Here is a 15,102-nt window from a genome sequence, read left to right on the forward strand (position 1 = left end):
CCATCTACACACCGTGGACACGACACCTGTGCACAAGGCGAGCCGTCGCTTGAGAGGCTTAGCACCCGAGTGTGGTCTTATTCTTTCCCCACCGCGAACCACGATGACTACAGCGGCAATTCAGACCACCACTCAGCTTTCCGTGAGTTCCCAGCAGCTGATCTGCCATACTCCCCGTATGCCCACACCGTATAATGGCGACAAGTTCGAAGACGTTGAGGACTGGCTGACCAGCTACGACCGGGTCGCTGTGTTTAATGCGTGGGACGAGGAGCGAAAATTGCAGAATGTTTATTTCGTACTAGGAGACGCCGCCAAGATGTGGTTCGAAAACCATGAGGCTACCATTTTCACCTGGTAGGATTTCCGGCGGCAGCTGCTCGCAACATTCGGCAACGATGCAAGAAAAGAGATGGCCAAACTCGCTCTACAGTCCCGAGCACAGCGGCCTAATGAAAGCGTCGCCATGTTTGTGGAAGAAATGACTCGCCTTTTCAACCGGGCAGATCCGTCCATGTCGGAGGTAAAGAAGGAGGGCTACCTTATGCAAGGCGTCAAGGAGCAGCTGTTCGTTGGCCTTGTACGTGACCCTCCACGTACTGTTGCTGATTTTACGAAAGATGCAACAAGCATCGAGCGTGCCTTGAATCAGCGATTTGTACATTTTGATTGCTCTGCGAACATCGCTGCCGTAGACTTCCGCTTTCCAATGGCCGGAAACGACAGGGATGCCCTTCGCGAACTTATCCGAAGCATCGTGCGCGAGGAGCTGCAAAAGCTGCCCTCTCTCGAACAACATCCACTTGTTGGGGGCATCTCGGATATTGTGCGCGAAGAGCTCCGCCAAACAGTGCCATCAGTACCGTCACCCCAGCCGCCTGCGCCACAGATCATGACGTACAGCGACGTGTTGAGTACCCCTGCGCCTGAACCATTGGCACCCTGCAACCCTGCTCATCCCGCTCGTCCTCCACCCCAATATCCAGTTTCGACTGGTGTACCTGAAGCTCGACCACCCGTTCGCAAAGCACACGCGTGGCGCATGCCGAACAATCTGCCTTTGTGCTTTCACTGCGGCGCAGCCGGTCACGTCCTGCGCCACTGCCCGTACCGTCGGATGGGCTTGCGCGGGTTTTCCCCGGATGCCCCTCGGCCGCGCTATGGCGAAGGACCTCGGGACATCGACCAATACCTCAGCGACCACGTCCCACCTGCGTCCCTCCAGCGACGCCAGTCCAGGTCACCACCACCGAGACAGGTTTCAACCAGCCGGCGTTCTTTCCTCAGGCCGTCCCCAAGTCCGCACCGGGAAAACTGAAGACAGCGACCCTCGGGGGTAGGGCCGCCGTCGATGGACACTACGACCAACATCCTCCGCTCACCGATTCGATCACACTGACCGACCTCCGACCCTTCGCTCCGACCAACAGTCCAACCACTTTTCGACGATCGCCGAAGCTTTCCTCCGACGCCCCCAATCGACGCACCGCACGACCAACGGGTCCGACGACCTCCCGACGACCACAGAAGCTTACCTTCGACGCCGTAATTGGACGCAACGAACGACCCGTCAGCCCGACGATCCCTGACACGCCGCACTTTGTCGACGGTGAGCTACATTCCGCCGAGATACCGATCGTCGTTGATAACCACAACACGGCGGCCCTTGTAGATACCGGCGCTGATTTTTGCGTTATGAGTCATGGCCTTGCTACCATTCTGCGCAAAAGTCCTGACTCTTTGGCACGGAGCCCCGGTAAGGACAGCCGGAGGGCATGTGGTAACGCCGCGCGGACTGTGCACCGCTCGCGTCGAGATTCACCACGTAACTTTCTCGTGTTGCTTTGTTGTGCTAGCAGAGTGCTCCAAGGACCTGATTCTCGGCCTTGATTTTCTTAGAGAAAACGACGCAATCATCGGCCTCCGTGACTTCATGGTGACTTTTTCCACACACCGCGCAATTTCCGACGAGTACAGACAGCACAGCGACGACTACACAGACAGGCCAGTTTTCCGAGTGTGCGGCGATCATGTCACTCTACCTCCACGCAGCAGCTTGTTTGTTACAGTGAAGTGCGACAACCCCCCCGCCTTGCAAGGCCTCGCGGAAACGAACGTGAATTGATTGTTGAGCCTGCAAGTCTGCGTCGCTCGAGGGACCTTTGCCTTGAGAAATAAACGAACTGAACTACTTTTAATGAACTTTAGTGGCGAATACCGCCATTTACCGACAGGTACAGCTATCGCTTATTTTGACGAAGTCAGTGCGCCATCCGCCCATTGCGCCCTTTCGCTGCCCAACGAGAACCCTCCCGAGAGCACTGGACACACTGATCAAACTGACGTGAACCCAGCTTTGTCTCTTACCCAGAAACGCCACATTCAAGCAATTCTGGACACTTACCGTTACTGCTTTGCCGTCACTTCCAAAGTGAAACAGACGTCAGTAACCAAACATCGAATTATAGTTGATCCCACCGAGCGCCCTATCCGCCAACACCCCTACCGAGTATCGCCGAAAGAACGAGAGGCTATTCGGCGCAAGTTGATGAAATGCTCCGCGATGATGTGACCAGCCGTCCACAAGTCCATGGGCCTCACCAGTTGTGCTGGTCGCTAAAAAGGACAGAGCACTCAGATTCTGCGTCGACTATAGGAGGCTTAACAAAATTACGAAAAAGGACGTCTACCCGTTACCTCGAATAGATGACTCGTTCGACCGACTTCGCCACGCCCGATACTTTACATCGCTCGATCTACGCAGTGGGTACTGGCAGATCGATGTCGATGAACGTGATCGAGAGAAAACCGCATTCATTATTCCTGACGGACTGTACGAATTTAAAGTGCTTCCTTTCGGTTTGTGTTCCGCTCCCGCAACCTTTCAAAGAATGATGGACACTGTCCTAGCCGGCCTGAAATGGCAGACGTGCCTCGTCTACCTTGACGACATTGTCATTTTCTCTGCGACCTACGAAGAGCACCTGAAACGATTGACGGCCGTGCTAAATACCATCCGCTTGGCCGGACTCTCGCTAAAACCAGAAAAATTCCACTTTGCATTCCAACAGCTCAAGTTCCTGGGTCACGTCGTGAGTACTGAGGGAATTAGCCCTGATCCAGAGAAGACGGCTGCCGTAGCTGCGTTCCCGACCCCCACTGATAAAAGTTCCGTGCGTCGGTTTTTGGGCCTCTGTGCCTATTACAGGAGTTTGTGTACGACTTCTCCCGAATAGCGGAACCATTGACACGTCTAACAAAGGACGACCAGCCTTTCATCTGGGCTCACGAGCAGCAAAGGGCCTTCGAGGAGCTTCGCAAGCGCCTTCAAACAACGCCCGTACTTGGACACTTCGACGAGGAGGCCGACACAGAATTGCATACCGACGCCAGTAACATTGGCCTCGGTGCAGTCCTCGTTGAGTGGCAAGAAGGCGTTGAGCGGGTGATTGCTTACGCCAGCCGCACCCTGTCTTGTTCCGAAGCGAAATATTCCACTACCGAAAAAGAGTGCCTTGCAGTTGTGTGGGCGGTAACAAGATTTCGGCCGTATTTGTATGGGCAGCCGTTTAGAGTGCTCGGCGACCACCACTCACTCTGTTGGTTAGCGAACCTTAAAGATCCTTCAGGCAGGTTAGCCCGCTGGAGTCTCCGCTTACAGGAGTTCGACGTCACTATTGTGTACAAGTCTGGCAAGAAACACAGTGACGCTGACTGCCTATCCCGAGACCCTATCCCGTGTTCTTCAAGTGAAACAGACTCCGTCTTTCTCGGCGCTCTTTCGACACCAGATCTCGCTCAACAACAGCGAGACGACACCGAACTGCGGCCCCTCATCGATTACCTCGAAGGAACCGCATCATCGCCGCCTCGCCTTTTCACGCGTGGCCTGTCGTCATTCTGTTTGCGTGACGGCGTCCTCTACAAGAAAAACTACGCTTCCACAGACATTCAGTATCTGCTGGTTGTCCTAACGCCGCTCCGTACCGACGTTTTGCAGGCATGCCACGACGAGCTTTCTGCTGGACATCTCGGTTTTTCGCGCACCTTGGCACAAGTACGACAAAAGTACTACTGGCCCAAGCTTGCCGCTATGGTTCAGCGCTATGTTAGGACATGCCGTGATTGCCAACGTCGGAAGATACCACCTGTCAAGCCGGCCGGCCTGCTGCAGCCTATTGTTCCTCCGCGAGTACCTTTTCACCAAGTCGGTATGGACTTGCTCGGGCCATTTCCTAAGTCATCATTGGGCAACAGGTACATTATAGTCGCCACAGATTATCTAACCCGCTATTGTGAGACGAAAGCTCTTCCCAGCGGCACGTCTACTGATATTGCGAACTTTTTCATCTTTAATCTGGTCCTTCGTCACGGTGCCCCTGCGATCGTTTTAACTGACAGAGGCGCGGCATTTACTTCAGCTCTAACCCAGGAAGTGATGAGGCTCAGTGGCACTTGTCATCGCTGAACAACAGCTTACCACCCTCAGACAAATTGCCTTACTGAGCGACTCAATAAGACCATCGCTGATATGCTTTCTATGTATGTCAACGAAGATCATAAGAACTGGGACCGGATACTACCGTATGCAACATTTGCTTATAACACCGCCGTCCAGGAAACGACCCGCTTTACACCGTTTCGTTTGGTGTACGGTCGCGAAGCTGACACCATGCTGGATGCAATACTACTGCCAGATGTTGCCCACCCATCGATTGCCGGTGCCGACCAATTCGCCCAGCATGCCGAGGCCGCTCGCCAGCTGGCTAGACTGAGAATTCGGACACAGCAAGTTAAAGATGCTCGACGGTATAACCTTCGTCACAGGGAGGTAATTTACAATCCTGGAGAGGAGGTTTGCATGTGGACACCTGTTCGCCGGCCGGGTCGCACCGAGAAGCTTTTGCGCCGCTACTTCGGCCCGTACGAAGTACAACGCAAACTCAGCGACGTCACCTACGAAGTGTCCCCGCAAGGAACTGTTCGCTCATCCTGACGGCAAGCACAATCGGAAGTCGTACATGTCGCCAGGATGAAGCCCTTCTACTCCCGCTAGGTCAAGCTAGATGTGTTTTTTTTTCTTTGCTTCCTTTAACTACTTGATGTGAACGCGCATCCTCGGCGACTACGGTTATCCTCGACCTCGCCACTCTGCATCGAAACGAAGCCTTTTCCACCGGGAGGGGCAATGCCGCAATGTGTTTCTGAAGTCGAAAAGCACCGACGGATATTGAAAGTTCCCAAAGGTGTGTTCCGCGAGCGATAGGCCTCGTCGCTGTCGCGGCTGCCGCGGATCGCCGCCTCGGCGGCAACCACTCGGCCCCGAGATGGAGGAAACGTCCGTTCTTTCAACGATCTCCGACTCTCCAATTACCGTTCAAGTTCAAGGCGAAGAAATTTCACCCGAGGAATTCCACCGCGGCGATGGATGGACGCTCGCGGGGGAACGCATGTCAAGACTCCGTCAACGAGACCTCGACGCGAAGCTCGCCGGCACCGACAACCAAGTAAGCAAGAAAGCGAAAGGAAAAAATAACTTTAGAGCCTCGGCCATCAAGGCAGCGAGAATGCCAGCCATGCCGCTGGAGGAAAACAAGATCGTAATCAGACCGCGAGGGGGACTCGACATCATCAAGATCGGCACTACGACCGTAGCTGCGGCCATTCTCGCCGCGGCCAAGATCACGAACGAAGAGAACGCATCGGACACGATCTGCCCGAACGCGCAACAAAATATAATGGTAATCAGCACGCCTAAGGAAGAAAACACCGTCCGCTACGCAAGAATTCAAGCTATATGCATCCAAGACAAGACCTTCGAAGTCGGCGCGTACCGCACGGCGCCGTACGACACCGTGAAGGGCATCATCCGAGGCATCCCTGTCGACGAGAAAGCCGAAGATCTCGACAGCAACATTGTAAATGACAGAAACCCACTCGCCGTAGGCGCCAAAAGAATCGGCAACACGACCACGATCATAGTAGCCTTCAGAGGACCCAAGGTACCGAACTTTGTCCGATATGGTGTCACGCTCATACCGTGCCACCTATACAGAAAGCAAATTGACGTCTGCCACCAGTGTGGTCGGGTCGGCCATCGCAAGGACGTGTGCCCGACGCCGACCAACCGGATCTGCAGGGGCTGCGGCCAAGCGAACCCTAAAGATGACCACAAATGCACCCCCAAATGCAAACTTTGCGGCGGCGCTCACCCGACCGCCGACAGAGAATGTAAAGCCAGATACAAGGTTCCCTACGTCGTTCGCAAGCGTCAGTGGGAGCGCCGAAAGGTCAGCCATCAGCTGCCGTCGGAGAGCGATTTCCCACCACTTGACAAGCCAGCTGCCCATAAGTCAAGAACGCCATCGAGAGACCGCGCGCAGTCGAGAAATAGCAGCTGCAGGAGCCAGAGCAGAGACGCGCGAAAAACGAAAACCCAAGGATCACCGTCGCGTGAGAGAGTCGGTTGGGGCAACGCCGCACAAGGTATCATGAAGATAAATCCGAGCTACAACTCCAAGACAGAAGACAACGCTTCAACCAAGGAACGAGAGATCAACGAGGCCCTAAAAAAGGAGAACGCGACCCTGCGAGCCACCATCAACAACCTCACCAAGGAAGTCGTGGAGATCCGCAACGCCCTCAGCAACGTCGAAAAGCAAAGATCCAGCCCGAGCGGCAACAACAAGGCCGAAGCAACCACGGTCGACGCAGACAAGGAGCCGGCAACGAAAAAGGGGGCCTGTCGAATCACGCAAGACCAAGAACAACATGAGCAACTGCAGCACCGACAGCAGCAACAACAACGTCGAGGCCAAAGTCAACAGCCTCGAGGATATGATCAATCGATGAAGCAAGCCATCGAAGCCTTCCAAACGGAGAACGTCAATAGACTCAACAATCTGGAAAGAAGCGTGCAACTAATACTAAGCAACCCAACGTTCGCGCTAGTACAGCATCAAGTCAACCAAGCGCAGCAACACGGAAAATTCCGAATCGGACAATCATGGCCTCCAACTCCACAGGCATAACAGTGTGGCAGTGGAACTGCCGCGGCTTCGTCAAGGAGAAGGCAGTCGTCCAGCAGGACATCGAGCACGCGGCTCGCAAGCCCGACGTGCTCCTTCTCCAAGAAACACTAACGTACAAGCCGTCCCTCCCCGGCTACAGGGTGCACGCGGGCCCGCCCGACGGCAGAGGCCTGTGCACCCTGGTCAGGAAGGGACTCACCTTCGTCGAACACCGGCTAAGTAATGTCAGGATTGAACACACGCTCACCGAACTCGTACCGACCAAGCAAAGAAAAACAGCATCTTCATTTTGAACATCTACAGTAACCCATCGCGGAGACTCCAGAGGTTCAAAGCCATTCTTAACAAGGCAAGCACGACGGCCGGCAAGAGCACGCTGATCGCATGCGGCGACTTTAATGCGATGGATCCGGCGTGGGGCTACGTCAAAAGCAATGCGAAAGGCAGAAACCTATCCCAAGACGCGGCGGAATTCGAATATACCCTCATAACCGACCCCGCTTACCCAACGAGAAATGGCAACTCCGTGTCCCGAGATACCAGCCCCGACCTCACGTTCGTCAAGAACATCGAACCGATCACGATCACGTGGAGGAACACGGGGGTAGACCTCGGTAGCGACCATATGATATTGGAAATCGTCATACCGGAGCAGAGCAGTACCAAAGTCAGGAAACATACGTGGATCGATTGGTCTGCTTTCAGAGATGACAGAAATCAGCAAGCGGAAGAGAACGAAATAGACGACATCGACGCGTGGACCAACAAGATCCTCCAAGAAGTTCGAAACTCAACCAAAGACATAGTAACAGACCTCGAAACGAACAGAATGGACAGCCGACTGGCCCACCTTATCGAGGCCAAGCAGTCCATTCTCAACAGATGGAAACAACAACGCCTTAATCGTAGGCTACGAAAGAAAGTCGCAGTACTCAACAGAGCAATCGAGGACCTCTGTCGAACGCTATGTGCGCAACAGTGGAACGAGATATGCAACGCTGCCGACGGCCAGATGCACAACGGGAAAACATGGAAGTTGCTGAAGCATCTGCTCGACGAAACCAAGACTAAGTCACACCAAAGGGACCGACTGGCGAAACTCATCCATCGAGAAGTCACTAAACACGGCGCCGATAAGGTGACGAAACTCATCAGCGACAGATACCTGCCGACTACGCCCACGGAGTGCCATGGGCCGTACGGGGGGCTGCCCAACGCCCGTCTCGACAGAGATATAGACGTATAAGAAGTTCGCATGGCACTGCAGGACCTCAACAGCAGGTCGGCGGCCGGGCTGGACCGCATCACCAACAAGGCGCTTAAAAACCTCGACGACAAATCCATAGAAAGCCTCACGAGCTATTACAACAAATGCTGGAAAACGGGAACGCTGCCGACGCAGTAGAAGAAGGCCAAGATCATCCTAATCCCCAAGCCGGGCAAGCCACCCGACATGGATAACCTCCGACCCATATCGCTCACATCTTGCGTGGGCAAGGTGTTGGAGCACGTCCTGCTCAACAGGTGGCAAGAATACCTCGAGAAAGAAGATCTCTACCCGGAAACGATCATTGGCTTCAGGCAGCATCTAAGTACCCAAGACGCCATGATACAGCTCAAGCACCAGATCATGGACGGCAAAACTGGCGACAACAAAACAGTACTGGGACTCGACCTGCAGAGCGCCTTCGACAAGGTGAAGCACTCAGCGATCCTATCCCAAGTCTCGAAACTCAACATGGGAGAGAGATCATACAATTACATCAAAGACTTCCTCACGGACAGAACGGCCGAGCTCAGAGCGGGGGACCTCCAAGCACAGGAGAAGAAGCTGGGAAGCACAGGCACACCTCAGGGATCGGTCATCTAGCCGGTGCTTTTCAATCTGGTGATGATAGGAGTGGTCGAAAGGCTCAGGAATATTAAGGAAGTCCGACATACGCTATACGCGGACGATATAACGCTGTGGGTGGAAAGCGGCAGCGACGCCCACATCGAATCCATCCTACAGGCGGCCGTTGATGCGATCGAAGACCAACTCGACGGAACGGGGCTCAGATGCTTGCCGAGCAAGTCGGAGCTCCTCGTCTACCCGCCCGTCAAGCACCGCAAACCTAAGAGCAACCCGAGAGAGTCCGAGGCAATCAAAGTCAAGACCAGAGAGGGAAACGCGATCTCAAGAGTCAACAAGACCAGTGTTGGGGATGACGATCGAGACGCACGGCAGAAACGGCGAGACCGTCACCTGGCTCATTGCTAAAGCGGCGAACGGCACGAGACTACTCAAACGAGTCACGAACAAGAAAAGTGGAATGAAGGAACAGAGCCTGATCAGACTGATCCACTCGTTCGTCATATGTCACGTAGCGTACGTGGCGGCCTACCACAAGTGGAACAAGAGCGAGAGAAACAAGATAGATATACTCATCTGCAGAGCCTACAAGACGGCACTGGGACTGTTCTAAACAACGAGCACCAACCGCCTCCTGCAGCTAGGGGTGCACAACACGCTGGAGGAGATAGCGGAGGCCCAACGTGCCACACAGCTCGAAAGACTGTCTACGACCAAGGCCGACCGGAAAATCCTGGACAACCTGGGAATTGGATATCAAGCCAGGGAGCAGACGCAGCTCTCCGTCCCCGATGAGATCAGGCACAACATCAGAGTGGACTCGGTACCGAAGAACATGCACCCGGAGTATAACAAAGGGAGGAGAGCAGCGAGAGCCAAGGCGCTGATAGACCAGCACGCGGCCGACACACACGCACGCTACGTTGACGCGGCTGAGTATGCCAAGATACACGGGTTCACGACGGTCGTCCTCGACGCGACTGGCACCGTTCACACGACCGCCAGCACGAGATGCACCAAGGCAGAGCAAGCCGAGGAGGTGGCCATCGCCCTGGCCATCGCCGACCGCGACTGCCACACAGTGCTATGCGACTCGAGGCAGGCGGTGAGAAATTACGCCAAAGGCAGGATAGCGAAAGAAGCTGTGCGCATACTGCAGGCAACCAAAAACGACGATGGCAGCAGACAAGTGAGAATCAAGTGGTTGCGGTCTGACGCGGGCGAGGCGTCAGACCGCAACGCCAACCACAACGAGACGGCACACGCCGAGGCGCGCGCGCTAACGGACCGCGCCTTGGTCGACTGGCCGCTGTGGTTCAGCACCAAAGACCGAATGACGGACTACAACGAAATAATCAAGGTGTTCCGCCTAGCTCGCAGAACGCTTCCACCCCCTTGCTCGTGGCTGAGTCGAGAGCAAGCCGTTTTATTCAGACAGCTACAGACGGGCTCGCTCCCCAGTCCGTCGTTGATGCATAGAATGTATCGCGAGACGCACTCGACAGACAAATGCAGAGTCTGCCGAACGGAGACGGCCGGCTTCGAACACATGCTGTGGAATTGTACCAAGTACCAGGAAGAAGCTAAGTCTGGGAGGATCCCGCCGCGACTGGAAGCAGCCGCAGGGAGTGAGAATCAAGAGAAGCAACTCTGGGCCGTCCAGCAGGTCATCAAGGCGGTGGCCCGGCAGGGAACCAGCGAGCCGGCCACGGCGAGCGGGGACCCAGGCCGCGCGGCCGGTGCCCAGAGGACGACGTAGGCCCCGTCCGGAGCGCGCGCGCGCGAGCGCGCGTTCTACTGGAGGCCCCGAATAAACGTTTTACCAATCCAATATCGTACTGGCGCCGCCATGTGGCAAGCTCGGGAGACTGGCACGCCCTCGTCTTCTTCGCTCTCGGTGCTCGCCCGCCAGTCGGTTCCGTGCCTGATCTTGCCGGTGCTTTTACTTAGTCCTAAGTAAACCTGCTGAACCAGTTTCAATGGCTTCTGTGACAATATATTTCTACATTTCGTGATGAAGACAACCGCTGATATGCTCGGCCGCAGCTGCATTTCTTTTTGTTATAACGAGCATTATATAGCTGTAGTCAAAGCGGATAATTTCGAATGCGAGTTGTGCAGTGGAGTAGCGCCGAGTGATTTATGGGCTTTTAATTCGGACTATCTCAGGATCTTCCCATGAACTAAACCCGCGGCTGATACAGCTTGTAACTGCAATGCAACATGAACGCGTGACTACCCGCGGTGAAATTGCGAACATTATTGCAGACAGCCGCACACGAGGGGAGCAGATCAGGAGCGCAGCGTGGTTATTTAAACGAACTACGCAAGGACAGGAAAATCCGTATGGTACGAGGGCGCGATGCTTTGCTATTATTGCCAACCATGTTTGAAGCCCCGTAGGCATACCACCCCTCGACGCTAGCAGGGGGTAAAATGCTCACAACGCTCGTTTTCCGCTCAGTGTCAAGAATCATTTGATAGGGTTAAATGTATGGTCGTTTTGAGCGGAATACCACAGATTTGCGAAGTGTTTGTAAACATTATTGTGAACATCCGAATCTTTGTAATTCTCAAATCCCTCTGAGGGTAATTGGCTGGCCGAAAACAGCAAATAGATAGCAATTTAGCTCGTTTCCGAAGGTGGACAGGAGAGATTCGCTTGTGCGCCATGAATACACTTGCTGCCTAGTAGGGCGTGCGGGTTTGGGCGCTGCACACAGTATGCGTGGAGTTTTCATGCATTGCTTTTGGCCCTCACCGTTAAGGATCACGACGTACTTACTAACGGAGCACATGGTTAATTCAGTTTCCGAAAAGGTGCCTGCAGCTTAATAAGATATACTTGACAAGTTTGGCCACAGGGCCACTCCCGTGCTTTTTGCCTACCGCGGGTTCGCGACAGCAGCGCCACTGGGACCGTAAGCTTTGTCTTTAAACTTAGATGAGGTCTTTATATTGTAAAAGAAATCCTAAATGCTCAACTCGGCACTGTCGACAATATATATATATATATATATATATATATATATATATATATATATATATATATATATATATATAAATGAAGCAATGTGGGCGCTTCATCTAAAGAAATATTTTATTGGGCTCGAAGTTTCGACCAGCAGCTGGCCTTCATCAGAAAGTTCTATAGGGGAAGAGCTGAAAAGAAACAGATGGCAGAGAGACAAAGAAGGAAAGAGTGCTTAGCACGAGGGAAGTACAATGGTATTGTAATGATGATTGGGGTAAAAAGAAAAATATAAAAACGCAGGGGCAGCTGGGGAGTGAAATAATGGTGCAGGTGGGAAGTGGAAAAAAAAGATAATGAAAGACGGCACATGGAAGAAAGTATGGTAATAGGTATGACCACAAGCGACGAAAGCTGTAGTTCTGGGGTCATTGTGTGTATATTGGGGAAGGCTGACATTCCTTTGGGCGACTGGCAGTAAGCTTGACTTGGCAGTTTTTGTGAGTTTGAGCGAGCAATTTAGGGGGTAACAGAACTTTTAAGTGGTGAAAGAATACCTGGGCTCTCATTTATACCGACCTGTAGGGCATTACATTTAAAAATAAAGTACGATTGTCGTTGTTCCCGTTCGAGGTTGCTATGAAAGCTGCTCTGAAGCAGGATAACCTTGAGTTTGTCGAATTCGTGACTTACCTGTTGAAGATGGTTGGACAGGGGAAGGTGGGGGAGAGATTAAGTTTGCGCGCGATGGTTGTTGAATCGATTTCGGAAACACATTCAACAGAAACGTCATGAGTTCTACCAACTCCCGGCTCCAGAGCGGCTTCCATAGCAACCGCGAACGGGAACAACGAGAATCGTATTTTAGTTTTAAATTTCATTCCCTACAGACTAGCATAAATGAGAGCCCTGGTAGTCTTTCTCCACTTCAAAGTTCAGACACCCCCTAAAATACTCCCTCAAACTCATCCAAACTGCAGAGTCAAGCTTACTGCCAGTAGCCCTAAGAATATCAGCCTCTCCCACCATACACACAATGAAGGCCACACAACTCCTACTTTTGTCGTCGCCTGTGGTTATACCTATTACCGTGCTTGCTTCTATGTGCCGTCTTTCATTCTCACTTTTTCTCCACTACCCGCCTGCACCTTTTTTTCACTCCCCACCTGCCCCTGTTTTTTTAAGTTTTGCTTTTTACCCCACCCACCACTACACTACCCTCGTGCTAAGCCCTCTTTCCCTCTTTGCCTCTCCGCCACCTGTTTTTTCCCGCTCTTCGCATATAAAACCTACCCGCATTGTTTACATTCGCACTCCTGATGAAGGCCAGCTTCTCGTCAGAATGTAGACCAAAAGCTATGTATATTTAGATATATATAAATACAAGCAGATAATCATATGCATCATAATTACAACCAGATAATCACAGAAATAAAAATAAAAGAAAAGACAAAGTACAATCCTCAATGCTTTGCTTGGCATCGCCGACTGTTGGCTTTTTGCCTTCATATACACACACATATATGTATATATATATATATATATATATATATATATATATATATATATATATATATATATATATATATATATATATATATATATATTGTTACTGAGCGGTATTCGCTGGCCGTGCTGACGAAAAAGACGTGCGACGGACTCCGAGAAGAAGAAGACGCAGACGAGTGCTGTGCTGTGCGAGTGCTGTGCTGTGATCATCCTCAGTGGTGGGACAACTGCCTTACTGTGAATATTTCCCGTAACATCTCTTGGTGGAGGTGCGGGGTTGAAGGAAGACCCATATTGGCAACCTCTTGGCGAACAACAGCCTGAATGAGTGATATTGTAGCCAAGGTATTGTCGGGGTAGGCGAGAGTGAAGCTGCAGGAGTCATTGCCTCGAGGTCTTGGCGGAGGTAGTGTCATTAGTTGGCGGTTGAGGAGGCGGAAGATCGACACAGGAAGAGCTGGCAGCCGTGTTCGGTAGAAGGTCGAAACGATGCGATATGCGTCTCTGTTTCGCTTGTTCGAAACGTCGGCACACTTGTAGTACAGAGTCCACGGTGGAACAATCGCTGCATAAAGGAGGTTGAAAGCATCGTCGGCAATGCCTTTTACTTTGTGGCCGACTTTATCCTCTTCAGGCATGGCGTGGTCGACTTTGTGGCACAGGGATAGGACGTCCTGTATGTAAGTGATGTAAGACTCTGTAGACGTTTGCGCGCGAGAAGCGAGCGCCTTTTTCGCGGCAAGGTGACGGCCAATAGGCTTTCCGAAGAGGTCGTGTAGCTTCTGCTTGCAGATGTCCCAACATGTGAGGTCCTCTTCATGGGTCTCAAACCACACCCGCGCTGTCCCAGTCAAGTAAAAAATGATATTAGCAAGCATAAGTGTGGGATCCCGCCTGTTTTGTTTGCTGACTCGTTCGTATAGAGCCAGCCAGTCGTCGACATCGACGTCGTCGGTCCCACAGAAGGTTCCGGGGTCACGGGGATGGGCCATGACGACAGCAGGAGCGGCGGCAGTAGATGTAGCGGCGTCAGTAGTCATACTGGTGGTAATAATGCGTCGGCCACTGCGGAGATCCAGCTTGTGACGGGGATCGAAAGATTCACCTACATCGACCGCCGTGGAGACTATGCCCCTCGCTATACCTCACCTCGCCCCGACCAGACCACTGCTGACCCCGGTGTCCCTTCTCGTGATGCCAACCGTTCACCATCCCCGCAGACCCGATGCTCGCGTTCTCCTCTTCCTCGCCGCCGTTTGTCCCCGTCTTATTCCAGCCACATACCGGAAAACTAGCCAATGCAGCTCCCGGAGGCGACGCTGCATCTGTGACCCGGACTGAAAAACCTCTGCTGACCCCTGCCTTACAAAATAATCGCATCGACGTCCTTGTGGATGGTGTTCCCGTTTCTGCTCTCATTGATACTGGCGCCCAACTGTCCGTTCTCAGCTCCTCATTTCGCCATCGCCTCAAAAAAGTCCTTACTCCAGCCGTCTCGCCCACAGTTCGCGTTGCCAATGGGAGCCCTGCTGCCGTGGTTGGCATGTGCACAGCGCGAGTTACCATTGCTGGTCGTCATGCTTCAGTGTTGTTCACCGTCCTCCAAGAATGCCCCCACGACGTTATCCTTGGCATTGACTTTTTAACAGCCCACTCTGTCCTCATTGACTGCTCTACCGGCCTACTTCGCTCGGACCTTCCGCTCTGCTCTGAAGACCCCTCCTGCTCACCCCGCCTTC

General features: G+C 52.9%; 1 pseudogene; it reads left to right on the plus strand.

Moving 5' to 3' along the window:
• The first annotated feature begins 5,327 nt into the window (after positions 1-5,327).
• Positions 5,328-7,031, plus strand: LOC146200033 (uncharacterized; annotated as a pseudogene).
• Positions 7,032-15,102: the final 8,071 nt, after the last annotated feature.

Source organism: Amblyomma maculatum, chromosome 2, assembly GCF_055883805.1.
Source record: "Amblyomma maculatum isolate TAMU_Amacu chromosome 2, ASM5588380v1, whole genome shotgun sequence".
NCBI classification, from domain to species: domain Eukaryota; kingdom Metazoa; phylum Arthropoda; class Arachnida; order Ixodida; family Ixodidae; genus Amblyomma; species Amblyomma maculatum.